Raw genomic sequence first — 17,387 nt, 5'->3', positions numbered from 1 at the left:
GTTTGGCTCAGTGGATAGAGCGTCGGCCTGCGGACTGAAAGGTCCCAGGTTCGATTCCGGTCAGGGGCATGTACCTTGGTTGCGGGCGCATCCCCGGTGGGGGGTATGCAGGAGGCAGCTGATCGATGATTCTCTCTCATCGGTGTTTCTAACTCTCTATTCCTCTCTCTTCCTCTCTGAAAAATCAATAAAATATATTTTAAAAATAAAAGACAGGCAGCGGGCCTGCTGTGTGTCCAGAGCTGAAAGAGTTGCAGGCAGGCTGGGGATCCATTATCCCAGGCTGGTCGCCCCGTCACCCGTGTCTAACCAGGAGGTGCCTGCGCGGCCCTCCCGCTCTGCCGCTGGTAGCAGACTTTGCAGATCCAGCAAACACGCAGGGACGGTGTCTCAGGCTCAGCGCGCCTCCGGGTTCCCCGTTCCGCGGTTCAAACCCTGCTTCCTCCCAGTGGGAGGGAAGGCCCTGGCAGGGCGGCTCAGGGGCTGCGGAGTTAAAGTGTGGGAAGCGCTCCAGAAGGGTGTGCTCAGCCGGTGGGACTGTTCTCTTACTGAACGCGGACTCTGTCCGTGCTCCCCAGACCGCTGGAGACGTGGCTTGCTCCCACGGGGAGGAGACCGGGCACAAGTCACTCAGCTCGCGGGGCAGGAAACCCAGTCCTCCCGTGGGATCTGCTCCTGGGTGAGCCCAGCCCCAACCTCCAGGAAACGCCCCTGGGGGGGATGGATGGTGGAAATCCTAGGCCCACAGAAGGCATCGGTCACGGAGCTCAGAGCAGCGAGGGCGTGTCTGCCCCTCGGTTGGAATGAGATGGCCTGGCAGACACCTCCGGAGGGCACTGGCCCCAGAGTGACACGTTCAGGGTGAGGATGGTCATTAGAAAGCTCTGTGGTTGAGCGTCGACCTATGAACCAGAAGGTCACAGTTCAATTCCCGGTCAGGGCACATGCCTGGGTTGCGAGCTTGATCCCCAGTGTGGGGCGTGCAGCAGGCAGCCAATCCATGGTTCTCTCTCAGCACTGATGTCTCTATCTCTCACTCCCTCTTCCTTTCTCCCTGAAAGCAATTTTATATATATATATATATATATATATATATATATATATATATATATACACACACACATATATATATGTACATACACACATATTCCTGCCGAAATGGGTGGATAAGTGGGGGCCATTTTGGATTTCAGATCATTAAAAGCAGAGGGGGTAAGCTGAGACACGGGTTAGCTGAGAGAAGGTGAGCAAAGCCGGGGGAGATGTTACTCAGCAAAGCTGACAACCAGCTGGGGGCACGCTGGGCCTGCCGGCTAGTGGCTTCGTGTGGCCCCGCCCAGGACACCACGGACCTCCTTGCCTGTGCCCAGCGGGCCCCCCAAAACCCTGTGTGCGCCTCGGCACGCCCCCAGGTTCTGCCTCCGCCCCGTGGTTTCACATCTTCAGGGATGACTCACACCTGACCCACCGTGTCTCATCCTCAGTGCCACTGAATCCGAAACCCGCAGCTGGGGCCGCACCTCGACCCGTCATCAGGTGAGGCCGCCACCTGTGCCGGCTGGCTGTGCGTGGGTTCTCTCCCCACCCGCCCGCCGCTGCCCCTGCCCCTCGTCCTCCATGACTGCCAGTCTCTGCTCTCCCCGCATCGCGGCTCCTCCCTCCTGGTGGTTACTGAGCGGGAGCACTCTTGCCAGCCATGGGCCGCCCTCCCAGAGCACCTTCGTCCCGTGACCTTCAGCCTCGGTGACAGCAGCAGCGCCATTCCCTCTCCCCTTTCCCGGGACCTCGTCAGCCCAGCCCAGCCCTCCTCCCGGCACAGACCCTGCTGTCACTTTTCCCTGGAAAAACCTAGGCCTTCCCTGTGAGTGTCCTTCACTTTTCTCCACTTTCGGAGGTTGGTCCTTCCCCTGGTCCTTTTCAAAGGGTTCCTCCTCCTGTGTCTCGCTTCAGCAGCTCCCACGTTCAGTTCCCTCCTCTCAGCTTTCTCGTTGTGAGCGTGGAATTCCTTAGAAAACACACTGAAATAACGGACTCAGCGGTGAGCCGGTGAGCCGGCCAGAACGGCACAGGTGTCGGGAGCTCAGCACACGTCTCAGAGCCAGGCGGGCAGACCACACGGAGACACGCATAGTGAAGTTTGAGATGAAATAGGAACTTCAGTCAGGCTGAAGCTAAATTCCCAACCTAGAAACCAGGAAAAACCCACTTCATCCCAATAAGCTGAGTGACACCAGGACTCCTTTTCAAACATTTTCCTGAAGACAATAAATATGCAGAAGCACAGGCTAAGACAGTGGTCGGCAAACGGCGGCTCTCGAGCCACATGCGGCTCTTTGGCCCCATGAGTGTGCTCTTCCACAAAATACCACGGCCTGGCGAGCCTGTTTTGAAGAAGTGGCGTTAGAAGAAGTTTAAGTTTAAAAAATGTGGCTCTCCAAAGAAATTTCAATTGTCCTATTGATAGTTGGCTTTGATAATGGGTTTGCCGACCGCTGAGCTAAGATACAACTGGAAAATGCTCACAGACTGCTCACAGCCATGTAACGTGCACCCCGATCGGGGACCAGCACGCAACCAGCACCCCAAGGCCCCCTTATCATGGGGGGTCTCTGGTGACCCCCATCCTGACACCGCATCCCGCAGTCTCAGGGCCGACCTTTTAAAGCTGAGAGGCCAGCAGAAGCTTCGGGGCCACGGTGTCAGTGGGCGCGCACCGCACTTCACTTCGCTGAATGATGCTGGAGAGTGGAGCTCACAGTGGACTCACTCTGCACGGAGGTTAATCCCGGTGAGGACCCTGGCCCCTCCTTCTCTGACCTCCGGGAGCCAGGGCGAGGGCCGGGCCTAGTGACCTTGCCGACCTCAGCCACAGGGAGCTGGTCTGCAGAGGCCAGGCCAGCGCAGACGTGCAGCCCCAGTCAGGCCCGCCCCGTCCCGGACACCCCCTGTGCCCAGGCACCCCGAGGCGAGGCGGCCTGGCCCGGCTGCAGCCTGGAGTGGCCAGCTGGCTCCAGAACCCCCTCCCGGGATTTGGACCCTCCACCCCGCAGGAGCCCGGACACTCGCTCTGTTAGCTCTGAGGCAGGGGCTGACCGCTCATCTGAAAGCACTCGATTCAGGGACAGCAGGCCCCGTGCCGGGGCCCGTGGGTCCATAAGCCGGGAGGTGAGGACAATATCCCCTCCGGGGAAGGCGGCCAGGGTGGCCGGCCCTCGGGGGCTGGGCAGGAGCAGCACTGACCACTGGAGGGGCGCCGGCCGAGGGCCGAGGGGCAGGACTGTCATCCTGAAGAACCTGCTTTTTCTAAAGGATCGTTAGCTTTTCTCTCCGCCAGCCGGTGCTGGGTTTGCCTCGTGCGTTCGCGTGTGCCAGTTCCCGCTGAATCCTTCCCGTGTGCCTCTGCCTGCGGCCGCCAGCCTCTCTGAGCTCCTTCCTCCATCAGACGGGGACCTTGGTTCGAACCCCATGGGAAGTGGGATTGGGGTGCACACTAGCACGAAGTGGGTGTCTTGCCTTGGGTTCAGGCATAGCCAGGGACAGACGGACAGTCCCCCTCTCTTCGAGGGGACCACAGACACGCAGGCTCAGCACAGGGTCCGGCGGGAGGTGCTCTCACCGGGGTGCATTCGGAGGAGCTCACCCCATGAGGAGGACGCACATGCTCCGTGGGCCCAGCAGGGCGGCCGTGACTAAGCCGGAGTCAGGGCCGGAGTCCTGCTCTGCCGCTTCCTTCCTGGCTGAGCAGCCTTGGCACTTCCCTCGTTCCCTGCATTCCACCGCCCTGAGGGCTGGGGGGTCAAAGGCAGCCCTGGCCTGGCAGTCCTGAGGGCTCTGTGGGGCCAGAGGCAGCCCTGACTGCCCTGATGGCTCTGTGGGGCTGGAGGCAGCCCTGGCCAGGCCGCCCTGAAGGCTGGTGGGGCGTGGAGGCAGCCCTGGCCGGCACAGGGTGGCCTGAGGCCAGATGCGAGGAAGCAGGAAAGGGCTTGCCCTGCACACTCAGCTCAGTACAGCCCAGCCCAGCTTGGCTGCCGCTGTCCACGCAGGGCTTCCTGGCCCTTCGAGGGCGTGAGGGTGGCGGGAGGCGGGTGGCGGGAGGGAAGGGGTGGCAGGGGCGTGCTGAGCAGGACAGGGACAGGTTCAGATGCAGCTCCCCAGCTGCTGGGCTGCAGGCAGCGGCTCCCTCCCGGACTGCACCCACCCGGACTGCAGTTCCCTGTCGTCCTTCACTGGCTGCCCGGCCAGCCCAGCAGCCCAGGCCTCGGGCCCCCCCCGCCCCTGGGGGGAGGAGGAGCCCCGCCGAGGGGCGCGGGAGGCCCAGGAGCAGTGACTGCTGCGGATGAGCACTCGCCTGTGCCGGGCATGACGCTCCGTGTTCACGTCAGGGTCTATTTATCTCTCACGTCAGGAAATGAAGGAGGGTGTTGGAGAGTGAGAGTTTTTGCCCATTTCAGAGAGGCCGTGGACTCTGCCCCGGATAGAGTCAGTGCTGACACCAGGCCCGGCCTTGAGATATGGTCTCATGGCCCCTTCCCGGCACGTAGGCCTTCTTGCACAGATCGCTGTCAGCTTTCTGAGGAACAGGATGACCCGGTGGACATCATGGTCGTCAATGGCATGGCCCTGACATTATCTGGGAAAAACTGTTTTGTCTTGGGTTGCTTACTTTGTAAAACACAGGATGCGGTGAATGGGCATGAAAGTGGTCCTGCACAGACGGTGGGCTGCTCTCTGGTCTCCCTGCGTGGAGGGAGGCAGAGCAGTCGCCGGCCGACTATTCAGCGTGGGCAAACGCAGCCGAGGGCGGCTGGGAGGGGGGGAGACCGGCCTGCGGGGGGCGCTGGCCCCTGGTCCACCGTGGCCACCTGCCCCCACGGAGAAGGGAGAACGGTGACCAGAGAGGAATCCGGGCACGTGGCCCTGACCGCTGAGCTTCGGAATCCGTGCGGCCGTCCTTTGGCGTTATCGGCGACGTGCAGCCTGGTTACGAAATGGTCAGTCTCACCCCGGGGAGGAGGGCTCAGGTTCCCAGGGCGGGCGTCCAGATGCAGATCTCTGCCTCCGGCCCCTCCGCCCTGTCTCCAAGGGCCTGGGCGCTGGCCTGGGCTCACCTGGCTACACATCCCTGACAAACGGCCTACCCTCCCGGCTGGCCCAGCTCCCGGCGCCGAGCCCGTGGTCCGAGGCACCGTCCTGAGGGACGTGGTCAAGCCCCGTGTGCTTCTGCCGCGTCCTGTGACCCACTGACGGAGGCCGTGTCCGCCCGCAGCGTCCCCAGGTGTGCGTGCCGGGGAGTGGGAGAGCCGTCCATCCAGTGAGCTCGAAGGATGGCCACATGCCGGCAGCCTCCGCACCCTGAAACGTGAGAAACGCAGCCCCAGCCCCCCAGAGCTGCTCGATGAGAAACTCAAGGAAGCGAGGCTTAAGTATTGTATATTCCCACCGTTTCAGAGAGGAAGCGGGAGGGGGAGAGAGATCAGTGATGAGACAGAATCCTTGACCGGCGGCCTCCTGCACGCCCCCCACTGGGGACCCAGCCCACAACCTGGGCGTGTGCCGGCGCCCAGAATAAAACTGTGACCTCCTGGTTCATAGGTCAACGCTCAACCACTGAGCCACGCAGGCTGGGCAGGAATCACTGTTTTAAAAAGCCCTTTAGGCCCTAACCGGTGTGGCTCAGTGGATAGAGCGTCAGCCTGCGGGCTGAAGGGTCCCAGGTTCGATTCCAGTCAGGGGCATGTATTGTACATTGGTTGTGGGCACATACCCAGTAGGGGGTGTGCAGGAGGCAGCTGGTCGATGTTTCTCTCTCATCGATGCTTCTAACTCTGTATCCCTCTCCCTTCCTCTCTTTAAAAAGTCAATAAAATATATTTTAAATAAAATAAAAAGCCCATTAAGTGATTCTGACATATGATAAATAAAATTTGAGGTGCTCTATGCCAGCCTCCCCAGTCGTACCCCGAACTGTGCTTTGACTAGAGCCGAGTTAGAAGCTGTCCTGTGGAGAACATCCTGTCGGCACAGCTCAGAAGGCTTTGTTCAGACAGAGGAGGTGGCGTGAGGACCGGAATGTCCCGCGTGAGCGGGGGGGTGGTGGGGGTCTGGGGGGGAGGGGGTTGGAGAGACCGGCTCCTCCCGGGACCCCCTGGGCAGCCGGCTCCCGAAGCGAAGGCTCCTGCCCACTGGCTCTGAGGTTACAGGTTAACGCTCTGGGCAGGCTCTCCCTCGGCCAGACTAGACGTTCAAGGTCAGCGAAGGCGGCAAACAGAGCAGCAATGCCAGAGGGGCGGAGCCAAGAGCCGGAGGTCTCGGCCCTCGGGCAGCACTGATGAGGTCACACTGACCCCGGCCACGGAGTCGGCGGAGGAGGGCCGTGCCCACCGGCCTCCGGCTCTGAGGGGGCCTTTTCCATGGATAACTTTAGGAGAGGATAATTTTCCACTGGGATTTTGTAGAGGGAGAAGGGAAGGGAGGGAGAGGAGAAGGGGAAAGAGAGAGACAGAAAAGCATCAATTCAAGAGAGACACATTAATTGGTTGCCTCCCCCAGGAGACCTGACTCAGCTGGGAATGCACCTGCAGCCCAGATACGGGCCCTTGATCTGTACTTGAACCCTGGACCCCTCAGTGCTCTGCTGGCGCTCTATCCACTGAGCCGCCCCGGCCAGGGCTCACCATCCCATCTCCTCAATGAGGATGTGAGCTGTGGGGACTCAGAGCCGTGGCGCTGGGGGAGCCCCCGGTGCAGCCTCCGCCCAGAGCCCGCCTGCTCCTGGGCCCAGCACCGTGGGGCGCAGGGAGGCCGCACCGGCAGAGGGGAGAGGAGTGACTCAGTCCGAGATTTCACACCGGCCACAGGGACACAACGTGAAACCGGCCTGTGCCCTCAGCCTTCAACTTCCTCAAAGTCTCCGCTGGCCTGGGTCCGAGATTGGGGCCTGCACCACAGCCTGTGCCATGGCCTACCCTGGGCCTGAGCCACAGCCTATGCCGGGCCTGAGCCACAGCCTGCACCGGGCCTGTGCACATCTGGGCGGTGATGGGAAGGAGGGGCAGGGAGGGAACCAGGAGGGAGGGGGCAGCACCGATGTCGGCCCTCAGGTCCCTGAGCTGACCATTGAGCAGCCTCTCCTGAGTCTCGTGGACTCTGAGTGTGCTCACGTCAGACGCACGGCCGCAGCCTGCTTATTTGTAATTTTCAGTGTTTCCACCAGCGACGCGGCCCAGGAGAGCCCACATTCCTCACACCGTCTGTGTGCACACGTGTCCCTCGAAGGGGACGGGGGACGGGGGTGGGGGGGGGGCCCACCTCTGGAAGCCCTCCCCGGACGGCTGTCGGCGGGGAGGGCTCAGGACACAGTGAAGGTGGCGTATGTCAGCGGCCCTGCGGCCGCCCGGGGCCAGCCCTCAAACCTCAGCCACTTCCTCAGCTCAGACAGCGAGCGAAAGGAAGTGTCTGCTCACCTGGAGGAGGAGACTCTGCCTTTCCTGCCGCCCTCCATGCTGCCCCGAGGCAACACAGCCTGTGCCCGCCGCCGAGCCCCACCACCGGCCGGGCCCCTCCGCTGGGCTCGGGGGGCGGGGAGAGAGCCACCAGCCGACGTGCGCCCGCGGCCAGGCGTCAGCTGCGGGGAGCGCTGCCAGGGCCCCCGGACGCCGGCCCATGGAACCTTCCGGATGAGGGAACAGCCCAGGTCTGGGCTCCCAGCCGGAAGCCCAGGCACGCTGGCCACGTGAGAAACTGCCTTATCAACCTCATTTTATTATAATTAGTTTAATTAATTAATTAATTAAGGCCGCCCTGGGACGGGCGCCCACCTGCACCCTCCACCGCCGCGGGGACGCCCCGGGCCCTCGCCCAGGTGAGCCCCTCCCCCTCCGCGGTGCCGGAGCTCGCTGGCCGGCCTCTGCCCCCAGGAGGCCGATCTCCCATGGAGTCTGACCGGGACATGAGGTCAGTCGCCCGCACGGAGGTGGCCTGGCTGGCGATGGGGCGATGCTTCCCGCCCCCCTCGGCCCCCGGGCTGAGGGAGCCCTGCCCTCTCCCCACAGCGAGGCTGGGGGCCACCGCTGCCAGGAGGACCAGGTCACCCAGGGCGAACCCCGGGCTCCCAGCCACAGAGCTGCTGGCCCTTCGCCGGCAGCCCAGCCCTCTCAGCGCCCGCCCGCCCGCCCACCGTCCCCGCTCCCAGGCAGAGGGCTCTCTCCCTCCTCACAGACGGATCTCCCGTCCCCTCCGTCCCTGTGTCTCGGAGGCGGGCGTGGGGATGAGGATGGTGCTTTAGTCCTGCTGCTGCTCCCGGAAGCAGCCGTGGCCCCAGAACCGGTTCTCTGCTCTCCGGCAAACAGCGGGATAGGCACTCGCTCGGCGTCGACCGGAGAACCCGCGGGACCGCGTGGGGTCTGGCCGGAGTGGGGGGGCACGGGAGAGCGAGGAGACGGAGACGGTTCTGAGCTGCAGGTCGGAGGAAGCCCTCAGAGCAGAGGACTCGGCGACCTCGTTCCAGACACACCGGAGGGACCCTTCCTGGAACTGGAACTCGATAAGCAGCGTCCGGAGGCGGGGCAGCGGGGTCAGCCAGGGAGTCCTGGACTCGCTGCTGGGACTGAGGCTTACGGAGGGATTGGTGTTTTCTAGGAAGAGCCAAAGTTATCAGTCCTCCCCTCCCCCTCCTCCTTCCCTTCCTCTTCCCCCTCCTCCTTTCCTCTTCTTCCTCCCCCTCCCGCTCCCCCTTCTCCCTTCTCCCACTCCTCCTCCTCCCCCTTCTCTGCTCCTTCATCTCCTCTTCCTCCTTTTCCCCTCCCCTTCCCCTTTCCCACACTCTCCCTCTCCCCCTCTTCCCCTCTCCCTCTCCCCCCCCCCCTCCTCCTCCTCCTCCTCCTCCTCCTCGGGGACCCTTGGAGCCCCTGCTGCTGTGAACCCACCTGTGGAGTGTCATGTCCGTATGAGACAGAGGCCACTTGCTCTTCCTTGGAGACGGCACTGCTTCCTTCTCCAACGACCAGAGGGTGACACGTATCGGACCCGTCAAAACACGGTCAGGAGGTGAAGTCCTGAGGCCGTGGGTGGCTGTCTCCAGCCCCACGCCCACCGATTTCATTTCACTCCAGCAGGCGCTGTGCCAGCGCTGTGCTGGTGTCAGGGGCCTGTGGGAGACGGAGCAGACTCCGCTGGCCTCCTGGGGCTTAGTCTGCGGGGAGATCACACCCCAAGCTCAGCCTCTCCGGCTGAAGGAAAGGCCACAGGAGGAGAGGGAGGAGAGGGAGGAGGTCTGCTGGGCCGGCAGCCTGGGCAGTGCAGCTCCGGCCGCTCCTTCCCCTGCCAGGTGACCACCCCACCGGGCTGCCCTCCTGGGTTTCTCCGCGTAAAGAATTCTGTGAGGCCCTGACCGGTGTGGCTCAGTGGACAGAGCGTCGGTCTGTGGTCCCGGGTTCGATTCCGGTCAAGGGCATGTGCCTTGGTTGCGGGCTCATCCCCAGTGGGGGGTGTGCAGGAGGCAGCTGGTCGATGTTTCTCTCTCATTGACGTTTCTAACTCTCCATCCCTCTCCCTTCCTCTCTGTGAAAAATCAATAAAATATGTTTTTAAAAGCTCTGTGAGCATCCCAGAGACCAGGTCACAGCAGTTGTGAACGCTCTGGTCATAGCCGTGACTGGCTCCGTCTCTGACGTGCGAACCTGCGTGTTTTCCAGTCGCTCCGCCTGAGCCACACAGAGTGCCGACGCCATCCACGTCCCCATCCACGTCCCCATCCACGTCCCCATCCACGTCCCCATCCACGTCCCCCTCAGATCCGGACGACGTTTCTCTCAGCCCCGCTGGTGCCGGGGTGGCGCCGGCTGCTCCTCCCGGGCGCTGGGGGGCGGGGGGGGGGGCAGAGCAAGCCTTTTCCCTGCGGGAAGCAGGGCACGCCTGGGCCTGGGAGCGGTGGTTCCTGGGCCTTTTTAAACGCACCTTCTGGGGTGTGGGGTGTGGGGTGTGGGGTGTGGGGCGCTGACGCCGGGATGGGCCACAGGCGTGGCACCTCTGACCCCGCTGAGCTCTGCACCAGGAGGGGCGGCCGCCTGCGTTGGGGTCTGTGACAGGCTCAGGCTCCGGGAAGCTGGCTGCAGCTGGAGGAGCAGGCCCGGGCCTCAGCCTGCCCCCCCACCCCCATCCCCCCAGCAGTGGAGGCCCCATTCACACGGAGAGGAAGCCGGTGGTGTTTCCTCTGGCCGCCGCTCTGAGAACAGCCGCCCGGGCAGAGAGGCAGCGGGCAGAGCGGCCTCGAGCAGAGCGGCAGCGGGCAGAGCGGCGGAGGAAGCAGCGGCCGGAGGAAGCAGCGGCGGGCCCAGGACGAGCGGACGGAGCGGAGGCGGCAGGCCCGCGCAGGGGGCCGCGGAGAGGACTGCCCGCGTGGCGAGGGCTGTGCGGGGCCCGGGGAACGGGGAACGGCACTGTCTCCCTCTGACCGCCCACGGCTCCCGGGCGCCAGGTTTCTCTCTGACTGGCTGCCGGATACGGCTTCTTTCTTTCTTTTTTTTTTTAAAAAAATATATTTTATTGATTTTTCACAGAGAGGAAGAGAGAGGGATAGAGAGTTAGAAACATCGATGAGAGAGAATCATCGACCAGCTGCCTCCTGCATACCCCCTACCGGGGATGTGCCCGCAACCAAGGTACATGCCCTTGACCAGAATCGAACCTGGGGCCTTTCAGTCCGCAGACCTCAGTCTACCACTGAGCCAAACCGGTTTCGGCCGGATACAGCTTCTTTCCTTTCTCTACCTGAGCCCGCGGTGCCGGTTACTCACGGAAACCCTCCCCCGCCACGCGTTCCCACGCTGCGCGTACCCACAAGAAAGGGCCGCCCGGCGCCTGCTGTCAGACGGGCCGCCCGCTCGCCGAGGGGCCCACCAGGTGGCTTCCGTGGGGCTGGCTGAGACCGATCACACTGTGAACGGAAGGAGCCACCTGCCAACCTGGCAGCTCAGGGGAGGCCTGCCTGGCAGTCCTGCAAACTCAGACCTAAAGTCACCACAAAAGATGGTCTGAAAATTAAATATCTAACTACAAACAGGGTAGAGTGGGCAGTCATGTCCTGACCTAGGCCGATATTTCACCTGACAAAGACCAACTTAGATCTTCTTTCCTGAGCCCATTTGCCTCCCTGCCTCTAAGATAACAGATCTGTGAGATGTCTGAGTAACTTGTAACTTCCTTTTTACCCTGCACAACAAAAGGCCTCGAGACATTCCCTCATTGTTATTGTTATCAAGTTAATTGTCAACTGTTAATTATCAAGTTAATTGTCAGCTGTTAAAGTATCCTGCACTCATCTCTGTCAAAGAAGCTCATGTCCATCATTTCACCTTTTACCCAATCCCAGAGGTTCCTCCCTCCCTTCCCTCTGTCCCACCTCCCTAACCTATCACCGAGGGATTTCACCGAACTCACCTACGCCCTTTCCTTTGATTGCAATGTGTAAGTATAGATGTAACCCTGCATTATCTCAAGCCGTTGAGGTTCTGCTTCCCGGCATTTGTCGCCAGTTTGGCTAAAAAAAACTCACAAAAATTCTTTATAGGTTTCAATTTTTTTTTTCCGCTAACAACACGAACCTGCCGACTCCCGGTTCCTGAGTCGGGACTGGTTTAAAAGAAACCGGTAAATTCCAAGTCACACAGGACGTTGTGTGTGAGCTCATAGGTTCCATCTGATCGCCGCCAACAGCCATGATTTCCCCGTGCGGACGGACAGGGCCACAGCCCACCTGACACGGCGGGCGTGCAAACTCAGACCTCTGTGAAGGAAAAGAGCCACATGCTAACCTGACACGCTCCGGGTGTGCAAACTCAGACCTGAAATAACCACCAAGGAGGCCTGGAAATCAAACACTGAACTACAGGCAGGTTACGGGGGGGTCACGGCCTAGGCCAGTGGCCGGCAAACTCATCGGTCCACAGAGCCGAATACCCACAGGACAACGATGAAAACGTCTTTTGAGAGCCACATTTTTTAAACTTAAACTTCTTCTAACGCCACTTCTTCAAAACAGACTCATCCAGGCTGTGGTATTTTGTGGAAGAGCCACACTCAGGGGGCCAAGGAGCCGCATGTGGCTCGTGAGCCGCAGTTTGCAGACCACTGTCCTAGGCCGGTGTTTTCCCGGACAAAGATCATGTAGATCTTTCCTGAGCAAGTTTGCCTTTTTCCTCTAAGACAACATATCAGTGAGATGTCCAGGTAACTTGTAACTTCCCTTTTTTTCCGACCCCTCAGGCCGTTCCCTCGTTGTTATTGTTATCAAGCTAATCCTCAGCTGTTAATGTGTTAATGACCCGCAGCCTCTCTGTAAAAAAAGCACCTGTCAGTCATTTCAGCTTTTACCCAACCCCAGGGGTTTCCCCATTGGCTTTCTCCCGCCTCCCTGATCTGTCACCAGTGGATTTCCTGTAACCCACCTGTGTCCCTTTCCTTTGATTGCAGGGTATGAATTAGGGATGTAACCCTCCATTCTCCCGAGCATTATCTCAATTCATTGAGGTTCTGCTTCCCAGAAGATGTCCACAGTTTGGCTCAAATAATCTCACAATAATCCTACAGGTTTCAATGGTTTGTTATGTTAACAGATGTTAATCAGGTTTGGATTCGCCCAATTAGAGGCTAGAGTATAACTCACATGCTTTTTAAAAAAAAATATGTATTTTGTTGATTTTTTACAGAGAGGAAGGGAGAGGGATAGAGAGTCAGAAACATCGATGAGAGAGAGAGGATGTGCCCGCAACCAAGGCACATGCCCTTGACCAGAATCGAACCTGGGACCCTTCAGTCCACAGACCGACGCTCTCTCCACTGAGCCAAACCGGTTAGGGTTGTGGTCGTCAAACTGCGGTTCTCGAGTCACATGCGGCTCTTTGGCCCCGTGAGTGTGGCTCTTCCACAAAATACCACGGCCTGGGCAAGTCTGTTTTGAAGAAGTGGCGTTAGAAGAAGTTTAAGTTTAAAAAAATTTGGCTCTCCAAATAAATTTCCATCGTTGTGCTGTTGATATTTGGCTCTGCTGACTAATGCGTTTGCTGACAGTTCGATATCCGGTCAGGCCACAGGCCCGGGTGGTGGGCTCGATCCCTGGAGGAGATCGATCCCTGGAGGAGGCAGCCCACCCATGATTATCTTCCATCTTGGATGCCTCTCTCTCTCTCCCTCCCCTTCCCTCTCCCCCTTCCTCTCTGAATAAAAACATATTTTTTTTAAAAAAGAAGAAGGTTCTGAAGTGTCCACTCCGGTGCAGTGATCTCGGTGTGACGGACACGGGGACAAAGCCGTGGCCCCGCCCACGTCCTGTGACGGGTCACTCATGCGGGGGCCACCGCCCCAGGGCTCGCGGCTCCCGGGCGCTCTGGTCCGTGGGACACCCAATGCCGTGAGGACAGAGACATGGGGGCAGGCCGGCAGGCCCCGTGTCCACAGGGTAACTCGCCGGGCCCTCCGATAGTGGCCGTCCGCTGTGTCCACGCCCCGCGCCCGGACAGGCTGGTCCCCGATCTAGTTTTATTCCCCATTTCTTTCTAAACACAGTAACAACTAAACCGGAGGCCTGTGCATTTCGGGTCAGGTTCTGTGAGTTCTGACAGAGGCTTGCCTTCCCCACAGTCCACACAGAAGGCCACGCGTGGCCCCTCCCACAATCCCCGAGGCTCTGTGCCAGGCTGGCCCCACACTTCTCCCTGGGAGCCACGGGCCGTCCTGTGCGAGCAGGACACATACGAGGAGGATGTGTGTGTGTGTGTGTGTGTGTAACACGCGTGTGTGTAACGTGTGTGTGTGTGTGTGTGTGTGTGTGGAGCAAGTGTATGAGGCCGCAGCACCGGGCCAGGGTGGGGGCGAGAGGCAGAGGCAGCCCTGGGTCTGGCCACCCCGTCCTCCTTGAACCTCCTCCACACGCTCCTGCACCCCTGGCCCTCACTTCCTGTTTGTCTCTGTGTCATGTGAACTTTTACACCAAGGACCCTCCTACGTGATACAGCTTCCCCTTTGGGTGAAGGGCAAAGGCCAGAGGGAGCGGGAGCCAGACTCAGGGAGCCTGGCTCAGGGAGGGAGGGAGCCGGGCTCAGACAGGGAGCCGGGCTCAGGGAGGGAAGGAGCCGGGCTCAGAGTGGGAGGGAGCCGGGCTCAGGCAGGGAGCCTGGCTCAGGGAGGGAGCCAGGTTCAGACAGGGAGCCGGGCTCAGGGAGGGAGCCAGGTTCAGACAGGGGGCTGGGCTCAGACAGGGAGCCGGGCTCAGACAGGGAGCCGGGCTCAGAGTGGGAGGGAGCCGGGCTCAGGCAGGGAGCCGGGTGTGACGGGTGGGGGGAGGGTGAGAGGTCGGAAAGCGCAGGGTCCTCTCATGCTCACCCTCTGCTCCCAGGTGACGTTCTGCTCGCTCCTCACTGACACTGAGGACAGTGCAGGTGAGTGAGGGCTCATGTGCGGCTGCTGGAAACACGTGTGTGTGTGGGGGGGGCAGCCATTTGTATGCTTATTACATAGGAGTGTCAACTTTCCTATATTAAAGGTCAAAGTTCCATGGTATTATATGGACACAGAGTTCACATGCCCACCCACCCCCGTTCACCACCCGCCCATCCACCTCCCCCATCCACCTCCCCCCGATCCACCTGCCCGCACACTAACTGGCTGTGGAGCCCTGAGTCTGTGCTCTGGCCGCTGACACGCGGAGGAGAGGGAGAGGGGAGGGCCTGGGTGTTGGGTTTATCACCTGCGAGTGATGGGGGGGGAAGAGACAGACATGGAGCCATGTGAACCATGTGACCATGTGACTACATGCTGAGGAGCTCTCACTGCAGAGGGGTCTCCTCCAGGCACTGACAGACGAGTCGCAGGAGGACCCGCCCTCCCCCCTGCCCTCCCCCCTGCCCTTCTCCCCCAGCAGCCTCCTCCCCCAGACCCCAGCACCTCGCCCTCGGAGATGAGGCCTCTGTTGCTCATTCTGCCGACCTTGAACTGTACGGACAAGACCACAGAGAAATCAGTGCCTTGGTTTCTTTGAAAAACAGAAGAAATTATAGCCCCCGTGTTGTTCTTTTTTAAAATACATTTTTATTGATGTCAGAGAGGAAGGGAGCGGGAGAGAGAAACCTCAGTGATTAGAGAGCTATGGATCAGCCACCTCCTGCACGCCCCCCACTGGGGATTGAGCCTGCAACCCGGGCCTGTGCCCTGACCGGAATGGAACCCGGGACCCTTCAGTCCGCAGGCCGACGCTCTATGCACTGAGCCACACGGGCCAGGGCTCCCAGTGCTGTTCCTCTTAAGAGATGACTGGCCCTCGTGGGTGTGGCTCTGAGTCCGTGTCCGGCTTCCAGGGAAGCCCCGGGGTCAGAGAGGACGGAGGAGGCCCAGGCGGCCGTCCCGGGAAGGCGGCTGGGCGGCTCCGTGCTGGCAGCACATTCTGTGCTCGGTCACGGCAGCTGCTTGTTTTTAAATTCCCGCCCACGGGTATGACTTCGTCATGGGCTCATACGGAGGAACGGGGGAGGAGTGAGGGGGGAGAGAGACATGGATCCACTGCCTCCTCTTGTGCCCCAACCGGGGATCAAACCCACAACCCGGGCAGTGCCCGACGGGGAGTCGAACCCGCAGCCTCCGCCCAGCCTCCCCGTCCCCCTCGGAGGAGAGCTGTGAGGCGGTGCCGCGGGGACCTGCCCGCCCGCGGCCGCGGAGGCCCTGGGAGGCACCGAGCAGACGGAGCGGCCTCCGGCCTGGACCGCAGGAGCCTCGGGAGAGCCGGTGACTCAGCGCCCGACCTGGTGGTCAGCACCGGGCGCCCGTCCCCTGAGCACTTCCGGCTCGGCCAGGCCGACCCCCCGGGCTCCTCCGCACAATGGACTTCCTGCCGCCCAGGGAGGTCAGAGGTCGCGCTATCTGGGGAAGGCAGGGCCTGGTGACTCACAATGGAGGGGTCAGAGTTTAAATGCCGCTGGCCCACGCAGGCCGATCTCCCACGCCCCTGGTGCCGCCGGGCCGAGCCGGGAAGGCCGTGTGACGGAGCGGGCGAGGGGGTGCCCGGGGCGGGCGGGCACAGGGCTGGAGAGAGCACAGCCGCCAGGACGCAGCGCCCCCCGCCGTGGCTCGAGGGAGCAGGAGCAGAGGGACCGATGGACGCTCAGGTCCAGGGACGGCGGAGCCCGCCAGGCTCCAGGGGCAGCTGCAGGCCCGGCGCCCGCCCGGTGCCGGGAGAGGGCAGCTCGGTGACCTGTGAACACTGAGCTCCGGGGCCTTACGGGCAGGAAGGAAGCGCGGGGACGGGAACTGCCCGCGGGGGCGCCGGCTCTCCTCCTGGACTGTAAATGCTAATGCCCGAGGGGACTTTGCCTAATCGGCGAACGGAGGAGGGGGGTGGCTCTTGCTTCTCAGGACGTCCTTCGTCCTGGACAGATTTGACAGATTTCTGAAACGATTGGACACTTCCTGCTGCCGAAGGTCACGACCCCGCAGAAGCCGCCACAGTCCCCGCGGCTCTGGGCTCTGTGTGTCCAGGGGGAGCCGCCCGCAGGAGGGAAGCGGGCCGGGAGCAGAGTCCGCTGCCTGTGCCTGAGGGGAGGGCGGCTCCTGGGGGTGGGGAGGGTCCCCGGCCAGCCGCCTCCTCAGAAGCCGGGCAGAGCCGGCCGGCGCCTGGGGGGCGGGGGCGAGGGGGGTCCTCTCCCTCACCCCACGGGGTGTCCCTCCTCCCTCACCCCCACGGGGTGTCCCCGGGACAGGGAGGTTCCTCTGCCTGAGAAGCTCCCTTTTGTGGAGACTCAGCCTGGGGTCCTTTCCTCCAGGAAGCACCACCCACCTCCCCACACAGCCTTCCCCCCACTCACTGGGCACCCTCCCCTGGCCCAGGCCATCCTGTCCCATCCTGGCCACCCCCGGCAGGGACTCCTGGGGAGACTGGCTGAGGGGAGCTTCCTCTCACGTCTTTAAACGTTTAAAGTCAGACCTTCCGCGTCCAGGCAGGCCTCGGGCCTGGCGGGCAGGCCAGCCCGGCTCAGAGGGCGAGGGTCTGGGTGGGGGGGCACGGGGAGCGGGGCTCTGGCCTTCGGGCAATGCTGCCCGCAAACAGGAGCCGGAGGACACCACACGCCACACGCCACACACCACACGCCACAACACACACCACACGCCACACACGCACACACCACTCGCCACACAACAAACGCCACATACCACACACAACACACCACATACCACACGCCACACACACAAACCACATGCCACACACCACATACACCACATGCCACACACACCACATATACCACACACCACACACGCCACACACCACACACCACACTCCACGCACCACATACACACATACACCACACCACACGCCACACACCACATACCACACACAACACATCATA

This window comes from Pipistrellus hanaki (assembly GCF_964339955.1).
Source record: "Pipistrellus hanaki genome assembly, chromosome: 4".
In the NCBI taxonomy this organism is placed as follows: Eukaryota; Metazoa; Chordata; class Mammalia; order Chiroptera; family Vespertilionidae; genus Pipistrellus; species Pipistrellus hanaki.
This window is presented reverse-complemented; position numbering follows the sequence as displayed.